General features: G+C 42.6%; 1 long non-coding RNA gene across 1 annotated transcript; it reads right to left on the reverse strand.

Annotated features, from left to right (window-relative positions):
• Positions 1 to 4,141: 4,141 nt before the first annotated feature.
• On the reverse strand, positions 4,142 to 11,188 carry LOC119175106 (uncharacterized). Its single transcript, XR_012885124.1, has 4 exons — positions 10,748 to 11,188; positions 10,448 to 10,661; positions 9,816 to 10,010; positions 4,142 to 9,757 (listed from the first exon to the last, which is right to left on the reverse strand). It is a non-coding gene; the product is annotated as an uncharacterized LOC119175106 (long non-coding RNA).
• Between the last annotated feature and the right edge of the window lie 94 nt (positions 11,189 to 11,282).

Consider the following 11,282-nt stretch of genomic DNA (forward strand, 5'->3'; position numbering starts at 1 on the left):
TCTGCTGATTTTGTAATGCCAAGTGAAAAGGGGTAGGAGCCTCGTCAAGCTGCTAATATAGCAGCTTTTTGCTCCTATTCTTGCGTTTTCTTTTTCGCAACTCTGTGAAGAAAATGCTCAATAAAACTGACAAAAACTGAAACTGAAACACCACTCGCAACATGTTTGCTCCATACCAGTCCCGAAGGCACGGTGTAGAGCTCGTTGCGATTTGTAGTCTTTCTGCATTCCTTGAAGAGCACAAAGAGCGCAAAAGATTGGGTACGAGAAACTTGAGCGTGGAGAACGACCTAACCATCAAGCCTTTTGCAGTGTGGACTGGAAAAAACGCAATGATGGGTGAAGGACGACAGGAAGTTCTTACGCGCTTCAGAGATGACTATGAATGGAAAAGTGTTTAAATGGGAATGAAAAAAATCTACAAAAACACGGGCGTTGCTATGTTGTGTCGGTACAACAGAACTGCAGGCCTGTTGGAAAAAGATGGCAGCAATATCTCACAAAGAGGCTCGAGAATTAAAAGCCTCTCTGATTGCCGAGAGGTAAAAGAATCCTTCGACCACGTTTCAGCTTCAATAAATTTATTTCCGCGAGTGACGAAGGATCATGTACGGCATGAACGGTGCGTTTCTGCCTCCTTCCTTCTTGAAATATGGCTGCGAGAGTTTTCATGGTACCCTAAATTACGCAGCCGCTGTTTAATTGGTAGCAAATGACATGACAAAAGCCCATGGTCTGTGTCATCGTACATTTTAACAAAACTTGAAATCCAGACAGATGGCTCATTGCTATCGAGAAATTTTTAGCGCAAACTAATGCTTCCTCACGACTTTCACAAGCACCCATCCTGTCTCTCTCGTTCTTCTTAACGTCTTGTTTAGCGCTCACAACTATCCCAATTGCCACATTTATTCAAGAAAAAAACTGAAGTGGCATCTCAGGGCACAAGCATTTCAACGCAATAGAGAGAGAGAACGGGTGCTCGATTGCTCACGAACCGTGCTGCTTTCTCGTCTTTGAAGCCACATTAATAATGAATCTGGAGCTTAGCACCTCTTCTCCGTTGATTAGGTACATAATCATAGATCAAGCTCAGTGTAGATTCCGATGTCACGTAATAAAGGTGTCCTGGAGTGGCACATGTGTTACAACAAGCCGCAGAACCCAATTCCATGCCTACGTACCGTCATGCTCGTTAAATACGAACGTTTGTAGATTGGATCATGTTTCTCTCTCGCCGTGTGACAAACTGAACGTGCACCTTCTCTCTTCCCTGGGTTGAAAAGAAGGCTGCAGCGTTTGACTTTCTCTCTCTTTCTCCCTCTCTCGTTTTTTTAATCATTATTCGCTGCTCCCTGCTGGGCTGCAGAAATCAGGCACCTTCTTATAACCACTACCCCCCCCCCCCCCCCTTGGGCGGACGGTGATGAAGACGACAATTTGTTCGGACTGTCCTGAACTGAATTGACATGCAGGGTGTCAGTTTACAGTGATCTGCAAGGTGGCTTTCCTGTGAGGTTTGTTTTTTAACCAAAAACTCTCGTTCACAGACTGCTTTTATTTCTCATTTTGAGCACGCGACTACAACAAAATGTCTCCTCTCCAAATTCTAGCGAAGGCACGCGAGCACAACAAGATCTCAAAAAAAAAAAAAAAGGAATGGCAAAAACGAAATGAGCGAAAAAAGCAGCCTGTGAACGTGAGTTTTTGGTTGAAAAACTAACCTTACAGAAAAGCTGCCTAGCAGATTATTGCAAACTGTCCACTGTTTTCTCCTGCTGATAATTTTAGGAAGACCAGGGCGTAAAGTGTGAGCACCAAGACACTCTGAACCATCCCTGAGAAGCTCCCATCACGCTTCCATGATGCTACCATCAACATATAGCTACTTTTAGTGTGTAAATAGTGTATATAAACCTTCCTCTTATCAGCCCCGGCTACTCTGCTCGACTTCTACCCGAGACTTGGCTAGCTCCTTCGAATACATCACGAGCAAGCAAAAGCGCACAGAGTTGTACAGGCGAATATGTCCGACATCACATCGCTTTTATTACGTGACACATTCGTTCTCCGCTGCATTCGCCCGCTCGTGTCCACAGATAACGTTCCAGTTTTACAGCGTCGACACACCGTTGATTGCAGTCACGTAATTGAATATCAATTATACAGAGGTTGCATTATTTATTACTTAGCCACTTGAGGAGCTTTCTAACTTGACTAAATTTTTAACCAAGACCTGAATATAAAGTTAAGATTTATTTGGTTAATTTTGAGCATTACCTTCGCAAAACAAGTACATCACCACTGTCCGCAACAATTATTATTCATCTTTCACAGTGCCAGAAGGTCCGTTCAAGGTACGTGATGAAAACATGTTTGCTGGAGTACGTCATATATGACATGTCGCTCAAGTGTCTGTCTCCGCATTATTGACGAATCCAGCCGTCTTCTGTACACTTTTTGCTGGCAAGTTTTTTTTTTAGTTTATTTTGTTTTTTTTAACTGGTGGCCTCAGACAAGCTTATTACGCCTCTGCTCACCACTTGCATAGCGTTGTTACGCGGCGCCTGGGTTAACTGGTGGCCTCAGACAAGCTTATTACGCCTCTGCTCACCACTTGCATAGCGTTGTTACGCGGCGCCTGGGCCAACGGGGGAGAGTGGCGTTTTTTGTTCGTCAAACAAGTCACCGAAGGGCTGCCTGCCGTGTTTTGTCCATCTTAGCCGGGAAGTGAGGTGGCATTCCGACACCATAAGACGTTGGACGTGACGACCACAGCGGTTTCTTGGTGTCACAGGTGCAGCATGGTGGCCACCCCAGTTAAAAAAAACAATTGGAACCAATTGGAAATATCAATGGGTCCAAATGGAAATAGTCATTTCCAATTGGACCAATTCGTATAACCAGCAGGACCAATTGGAATCTTCAAATGGTTCATCTACTTCCAATTGGGCCAAATGGAATCTCCAATTGGGCCATTTGGAACAATTGGAATTGCCAATTGGTCCACTAGGATCAAATGGTATAACCAAGAAGACCAATTGGAATTTTCAAATGGTTTGCCTACTTCCAATTGGGTCATTTGGATTGCCAATTGGATATGCTCACTCCCAATTGGGCCAAATGGGATTTGCAACAGGGCCAACTGAAAAAAAATGAATTGCCAAATGGTTCAATTGGATTTGTTCACTTGCATTTGGGTCAAATGAAATTTCCATTTCTAACTCAGCCATGTGAAACAATTTAATTGAAAATGGTTCAAGTGGGTTTACTCATTTCCAAGTGGACCAAATGGGCTTTTTTTCAACTAGGCCATTTGAATAATGTGCAAATGCCAAATGGTTCAATCAAAAATGGTTGCTTTTAGTTGGGCCATAAGCTTCCCTTGGAAATTCGCATGCACAGTTTGGTCAGAAACTTGGAGTCGCTTTGAACTGTTCCGTTCATTTACTTGCAAAATGTTAAAAAATTCCAAGGGTCTATTATACCACTGCTAAGATGACCTGAAAGTGCTAATTATTAATGTTGTTTTAAGGACATATGTCAGAATCCATCGAACCGTTCGGCTTTTATCTCATTTTGTGCTTGTCAAGTCTCTTTTAGCATATATTGTACAACTTTTTGGCCCACCACACAATCTACTAGGTTTTTAGTCAGTCCGTTGAGCGCCCCTTCGGCATTTTAGTTCTTCGTGGGCACTAGCAGGCCAAATGACACTAATGGCATTTTTTAAAAGTTTTGAAAGCCACGTAAGTTCCGCAAAGACAAACTAAGTTACACAGCTCATGTGCATGGAGCTACTCTTGCGAAAAACAGCATTATATCCTTTTGTCATGCATGCACTACAGGGAACTTTATTCACAGCTTTGCGTGCCTCGGGATAGTGAGAGCAGTGCAAAAATGTTTTTGCTTGAATGTGATTACAGCTAGTTTTATTCAAGGACACTACAATAGATTAGACCTTTTTTCTGAAAAAATGTTTCTTGGTACAATTATTGCAAACATAAGGCAGTTACATCAATCTAAATGGTACAGCTGAAAATAGAGCAGTGCAAATTTTTGGCATATAACACCGAATTAATATTCAAAGGCCATAAGCAGTGGAGGCAGTTTCAGGCATGTATATAACAAAAGCACACAATCAGGTCACACAAACGTTTATTAGTACAAAAAGTACAACAAAAGTAAGCAGCAGACACTCCCTTTGTATCTATCTTGGTGCATTTTTTTCACAACACTTGCAATACAACATCAAGGTTCCAGAGCAATGAAACTCAATCACCAATACTAGTAAGGTGTTGTCGGCAAAATCATTTTTCACTGAACTTCAAGCAGTAGCAATTGTATGCCAGAACAACAAGAGAATTAAAACAGTCCTCCCTATAAAAATACGAATGAACATAACACAAAAATTTTCATTCAATTACTGCAGTTTAAACCTGAGCCCCCATGCTTTTAAACAAATGCCTTAAAGGGGTACTGACACAAAAACATTGGCCTCGCATTTTTCAGCTGCAATGTGTTGCTGGGGGCCTGTTAGTCATGACACGACACATAATTTGCTGCAGCACGGGACAGATAATTACAGGCCCCTGACAATTGACCACTTTCAGTATCAGTTTGAAAGAGCTCCAAAAAACGAGAAGCCACCAGGGGCAACTATCGCTACCTAGAGTATGCAGCTCTTGATCAAGTCAGCACAAAGAACTGTGACACACTTCTGTACAGTCCACATCAAGAATTACTTTCGAATAGTAAACCTGACTGCAATGTCGCCAAACACAAAACTTTCAAAGCGTGTGCCACAGCGAAGCACTCCCAAGCAGCCGCCAAGAAGTATAGACTCCGATAACAAACGCAACAAAAAAGGCAGCTATGATGTCATCATAACTTGTTTTATTGACTGCAGCATGGTGACTGAAGGGAAGTAGGGGGTCTTCAAAGGTTTCCCTTCGAGGGTGTCAGTGGCAAGATGCAAACTTCCAAAATCGATTTAAAATACCTTCCAACCTATATTTGCAGTTGATATTTTGCAGATGATATACAAATGCTCACGGGAATCGACCTTGCAGGCTGTCTCAGCCACAAAATTTTGTCAGGACCCCTTTAACCAGTGGGCTACAAACCCATTTTTCTTTCCTTGATTATGGTATTTAATAAAATGCATATTAAAAAAAATAGCACATACAATATGATAGTTGCAATGTTGCAATAACATAGCGACAATGAGCAGTGCTGAAATCATAATTTTACCGAACTTCAAGCACTAGCAATTATATGCAAGGACAAGAAGAAAAGAGTATATGTCACTTTGTGACTTAGGACAATCATAAAAATACAAATGAAAAAAACAACAACAAATTTTCACTCTATTAGTGCGATTTAAACCCGAGTCCCTATGCTCCCTAAGCAAATGTCTTAACTTCCTTGATTATGGCATTTCATAAAATGCACATTGAAAAAAGAATATACAACATATAATACAACAGTTACAATGACGCAATCACATAGTGACAATTAGCATACAAGCCCTTCTAAAGAAAAACTCGAATGCTCATATAATGTGCCACATACCAGTTAGGAGAGCTCTCGAGTTGTACAGAAAAAGTGGTAAGGATAAGCACTTCACCAAGATGGGATACCAGTTTTATCTAGTGTCAATTTAATCATAAATATCCTTAGCACATCTGAACCATATGAGCATGCCGAGTCCCCTCAGTGCAAAACAAATAGACCATTTTCAAGCAATCCCAGAGCCCTCGCAGGCATGGGAAGCACTATGGGAAAAGTGTGTACGTTGAATCGGTCAAACGCGCCAGCTGTTTTCGATCACCCGCTGCTCGTTGGTGCCGTGGGAGCACCGAACAAAAAAGAAAAATTAAGAGGCATCCCCAAATGTTGACTATTACATCCAAAATACTATACATGTCTGAACGCACCTGCATGTATATCTACACATTAAATGCTAAAGGAATGATACAGTCGGCACGCGAATGAATGATCACATGCCGATACATAAGTCAAAACGTGCTATCGTGAGCAGTGGGAGCTGGAACACCAAATCCATAATTATAAATGATTACTTGTTCAACGATTAACAATTAATTGTCCATGATCGGGTTTAACAAAACAGCAGAAAGGTTTTACAGTGTTTAGGTACAGTGATTATTTTATTTTAATTCACAAGTGCTCACTTCTTTGCACTGTGCAAAGAAGTGAGCACATTCTAAATGCGTTTAAAAAGGAACGGAACTAGAATTTATTTGTGAGGTTCCTTGCTATGATAATTTGCTGTTTCTTGGTACCTGATTTTAGGTTGCACGACTGGTTCATCGAAACCAGTGTCTTAATTTCATGTCAGAGCATTCGAATATTGCTAAACGAGGTATTGTAACGTCATGCTACACACGGCATCAAAAAAAAAAACTTGCTCACATAAAATGAGCAGTAGTTTCCAGCTACAAATCGATTGCCTCAAAGAGGCAGGGGATCCTGTGCATTGTTGCATCTGTCTGCAAAAATTGGTTGGCAAGGCTAAGAAAGATAAATATGGATGTACTTTGCCCGTGAATAATGAAGAAGCTACAAATATTTGAATTAATTGATATATGTAAGAGAATTTGTATCCCCTTTTTTGTCCTGCTTTTTATTTGCTCTAGTACAATCCCAACTTGTAGTTATAGTGCCAATGAAGGTTAGTAGACACGTATCGTTCGTTACACATATGGTGGAAGCCCCGCCGCGGTGGTCTAGTGGCTAAGGTACTCTGCTGCTGACCCGCAGGTCGCGGGTTCGATTCCCGGCTGCGGCGGCTGCATTTCCGATGGAGGCGGAAATGTTGTAGGCCCGTGTGCTCAGATTTGGGTGCACGTTAAAGAACCCCAGGTGGTCGACATTTCCAAAGCCCTCCACTACGGCGTCTCTCATAATCATATCGTGGTTTTGGGACGTTAAACCCCACAAATCAAATCATCACATATGGTGCAAGCAACACACACGGCCGTTCAGTGATTGTATCTTATTTTATTAAATGCGGACTATACTTTCTATAGAACTCTTCAAAATCAGAACCTCACATTCTACTCGTAGACAGTGTCAGTGGACATTGGTTCCAAATGTAGGACTGCTCGAGCGTTTCATAGGCAACAGAGTGTATCTATTTTATTTCATTTTTTGCCATAAAGGAAAACAAAAGGGGGATGACACTTCTGAGCCACTTAAAAAATCCTATAGTGAGACTGATGGAAATAGTCGAGAAGCCCTCGCAGCTGAACACTGAAGTTCGCAATTGAATTACGCAGTAATATGTTGCACCTAGCCAAATTCAAGGTCTCTAAGAAGTCCTGGAATGACGCAAGCGGTAAAGCGTGAGGCCCGCATACTTCTTGCCGTTGGCTGCTCTGGCATACCAACTTTACCCGTGAGTGCTTCCGCACTTGTTAGTGGCGATGGTGTGCTTGAAAATGGTCTATTAGAATTGCACACCAGATTTGAAAATTTACATTGTGAACGAGCTAGGCACGGGTGAAATGAATATGTTCGGGCCTACTTGCATGTGTGCACAAACACTGAAAATTTCTGATGCTGATACAAGAGTTGTTGTTGCTGCTTCTCTTTGAACCTTCACCAAATGTTCCATCACTAAGGTGCTATATTTTACTGCTGAGCAGTGGAGGCGCCTGGCTGCAATGTACACTTCGCCTTGTTTCATAAGAATTGTTTCTATAACCGCATATGATTGGTCAGCAAGGCGTACGACAGAACTGTTAGTCTTTTTTTTTGACGAGTAGTTATGGCTCGTGTATACTGTCCCTTTCATAAGCATACGGGTGTACTGCACAAGATCTGTAGAAGCATCACTTCTGTATGGGACACCCCTACCAAAAAGGCGAATGTCTTCAGCAACAACTGTCTTCTGTGTGGCTCTTTTGTCGAGCGACATACAGTAGTCAAGCACTCTCCTGTCTGTTGTTATGCTTGATAGCTTGTCGATCAAGTCCTCAACTTGATGTGCTCTACAAATTTGGTGTGGTACGCCATTTGCAGCTTTTACCATGGACTTTAATGCGCCATTGCCAGCTTCAAACGGGAATGCCGAATGCGCCCACAGTGGGCCCCAGTGCTTGACACTTTTTGCAATGTGCACAAGTTGATGTAGGTTAAATGTCATGCATTTTTTCCCATATATGGCTTCTGCCATGACGTGAAACTCCAAAAGGAGTTCTTCTGCTCGCTGAAAGTGTGACAAACTTATGTTACGTGACAGCAGAATGTGAAGCACCTCAACAAGGCAAGCCCAGTGACTGATGCAAGATTTATTCAAAATTCCTTGCAGCACTGGCAGGCTGTAGAAGAGCACCCAATTCTCAAACTCCTTGGCCTTCCACCACTTTCTTTCTTTTGTTGCTCTTGGCAACCGGCGCACTTCTCTAGGAGGAGCCAGTGCTGTCAGCCTTTCATCAATCGTTCTTTGATGCTTCCCAATATAGAAATCACACTGTGCATCAGCCATCCACATCTCTAAAAACTGCCTCGCCACTCCCAACAAAATACTATGCATATAATCGGGGACAAAACCCCAGACTATATCAAAATGTGGCAAGTTTAGAAGTGGAGAAACTGTCTTCACTCCTCTTTCAGAATGATCCTGTTGCAATGCAGTTTCTGCATCTTCCATAATTTCTTGTTCAGAACGCTCTGGTGGCTCATTCTTCTCTACTGGGTACCTGGTAGTGCCTGCAATGCGTTCCCCCTTTTGCAGACACCAGTTACACCCATAGTATGCATTAAATTGCATGACCCCTTGCATGGGGGCTCTTGCCACTGAATCAACTGCACAGCAAATGCAATAAGCCTTGAACAGCTTCGGCTGTCCTTCATGATCAAGAACAAAGCCATTCTGTGCCAAACCTTCCATTTTCTCTACAAACACATCAAGAAAAATGCTCATATCTGGCTTTTTCTTTCCAAACCAAAGAGCAGCCAACACAAGTTTGTCCCCTCTTTGCATAATGGGCACCTCATTCACCAGTAGCTGTATAGGCCAAATTGAAGTGTTGCTGGATGAAAATAGTGGTGTGCCATCTGCATTTAATGTAAAGCTAATCCTGTGCCCTTCGTCTACTGTAGCAGAAACAAATTTGCGATATAATTCTCCATCACAAATATCAGAAAGGTTACTGCTTTGACTTAAGGGCTTTGTCAGGTCAAGAAAGCTGCAATTCTTTAAAACCTTTCGAAGTTGAGAGGGGACATCCAATAGGACAAAAAATGATTCGCTGTTTACTGAGGAAGCTAGAGCCCAGCCACATTTTTGACAATGACTCGACTGAGCATAGGATTGTGCGACCTCGTGCACTGTCGAACATTTACCACAAATGAAATGAAAACTCATCTCGGTGCCATGCTCTGAAAAAAGCTTGCCAAGCTGGTATCGTGAATGTGGCAGAACAGGTCGTTCAAAAAACATGTTGACCATTTCAATCAAACTCACCATTGCTGTAAAAGACAAATTACTTTTTATGGCATGTTTAAATATCATCAAAAGCATCTCGCCTTTTGAAACGACAATCTTTTCATTCAGGACCTCCTGAAACAAATCTCCAAGTTGTGTCCTGTTTGTGTCGGCATCGGTTGACAAGTTTCCATTGAAAGGTCCCTCACTGTCTATGCCATCAGCCACATCACACACTTCACTGTTACATTCAGATAGAAACACGCCCCGAGTCACGCTGTCCACAGTATCATGTTGAGTGCCCTGCAGAAAAAATTCATTGTAAGGTTTACATGAATACAATTATTATGTGGAAGCATACCATTGTTGTAGGGTCAGTTGTGTCATCACAACTGCCAAAATCTGTGTTGTCATCATCACTGATGAAATGATTTGCACCACATGGATCATACACAGTGGCGGCACAGTCTCCACTGTAATCACCTCCATCATCTATATCTTGCAGATCTCTCTGTCGTTCACTTCGATCACCCGGAATGGCTGGCTGCGGAGATGTCTAGACAAAAAAAAAAATGCATTTAGATAAATCATAAAAATAAATAGCAAAGAATATACTAAAAACATATTTGTCTCTTGCAAATTTTTACACGACTAAAGGATATATACTGTAACTCTCTGTAAAACAAATGTTGCGCCCCCCCCCCCCCGCGCGTGCTTCTTTTTCTTTTATGAAAACCAGCTCCAAGAAAAGGACCCAAGATTTCAATCGTAACGTTGTGGTAAATGAGGCTCAACAGTTTCTCTAATTAAATTTAACTGTGCCTCTTAATTAAATTGAGCACGCATTCTCGAAATCATTAAGCCAATGCTTTAGGAAATTATGTTTGTAGGTGCACTTTCCAGCACGCGTGCACGCACCAACACAAACGTACGTACTTGTTACATTCAACGCACTGCGTACAATATTTGAGACGAAGGCATCCATCTACGTACCAGCGTTCTAGAACATAGGCTGCTCGCTCCATCGGAATCGCTGCCCATCGTCGTCATTATTCGCATGCTGCACAGCACTGTCCGCCGCCAACACCGCAGCGGCCATCGATGTCGCATTTTGCGGTACCGTGTACTCCGCTTGACCGACGGGCGGCCGCGAATCCAGCGGACCTTCATCCGAACTTTTATTGTGTGAGCCATCCTTTATGGATTCCTGCGCGGCAAGATTATTGAGATTTAACAAGGACATTTTTTGCCGATAATCTGATAGAGTCGAGACAATTAAAGAAGTTTACTTACAGTTTTAGCGAGCCGCAGCCTAGCTGATGAGTCTGTTGATCTGGGCACACTGCATACACTGCTTGGATTCAGATACTTTTTATACCTTCCGCGCTTTTTCCGTTTCTTCTGCGGTTCCATCTTGCTAATATGTGGCGGTGACCGCTATGCGCTCGTCTATGTGTAAAACTTGAATGCGCTCTGACCACCACTTGCTCTACACGCTAGATTGACCGACCCACAGAACACTTGCCAGAACACCGACCCACGCCACAGAACGACCACGCTACCACAGTCCTGCGGCCGCAAACATACCAAACATACGTTTGTTTACAATAGCTCACCGCAAGTGGTCAGTGAACGCAACCTAAAAAAGAAAACGTTTTTTTCTTGGCATTTATCACGTCACAAAAGCCGAAAAAAATTGTTTTCGACGTCTGCCGCGCTCACGGAGGCCTCCATGGCCGCGCTGCTGCGTGCAACGAGCCAACAAGCTCAACAATGGCCTCAAAATTGGCGTAACTTTTTTATTTATGGGGGATTTGAATGCCAAATA

This window comes from Rhipicephalus microplus, chromosome 7, assembly GCF_043290135.1.
Source record: "Rhipicephalus microplus isolate Deutch F79 chromosome 7, USDA_Rmic, whole genome shotgun sequence".
Taxonomy (NCBI): Eukaryota; Metazoa; Arthropoda; class Arachnida; order Ixodida; family Ixodidae; genus Rhipicephalus; species Rhipicephalus microplus.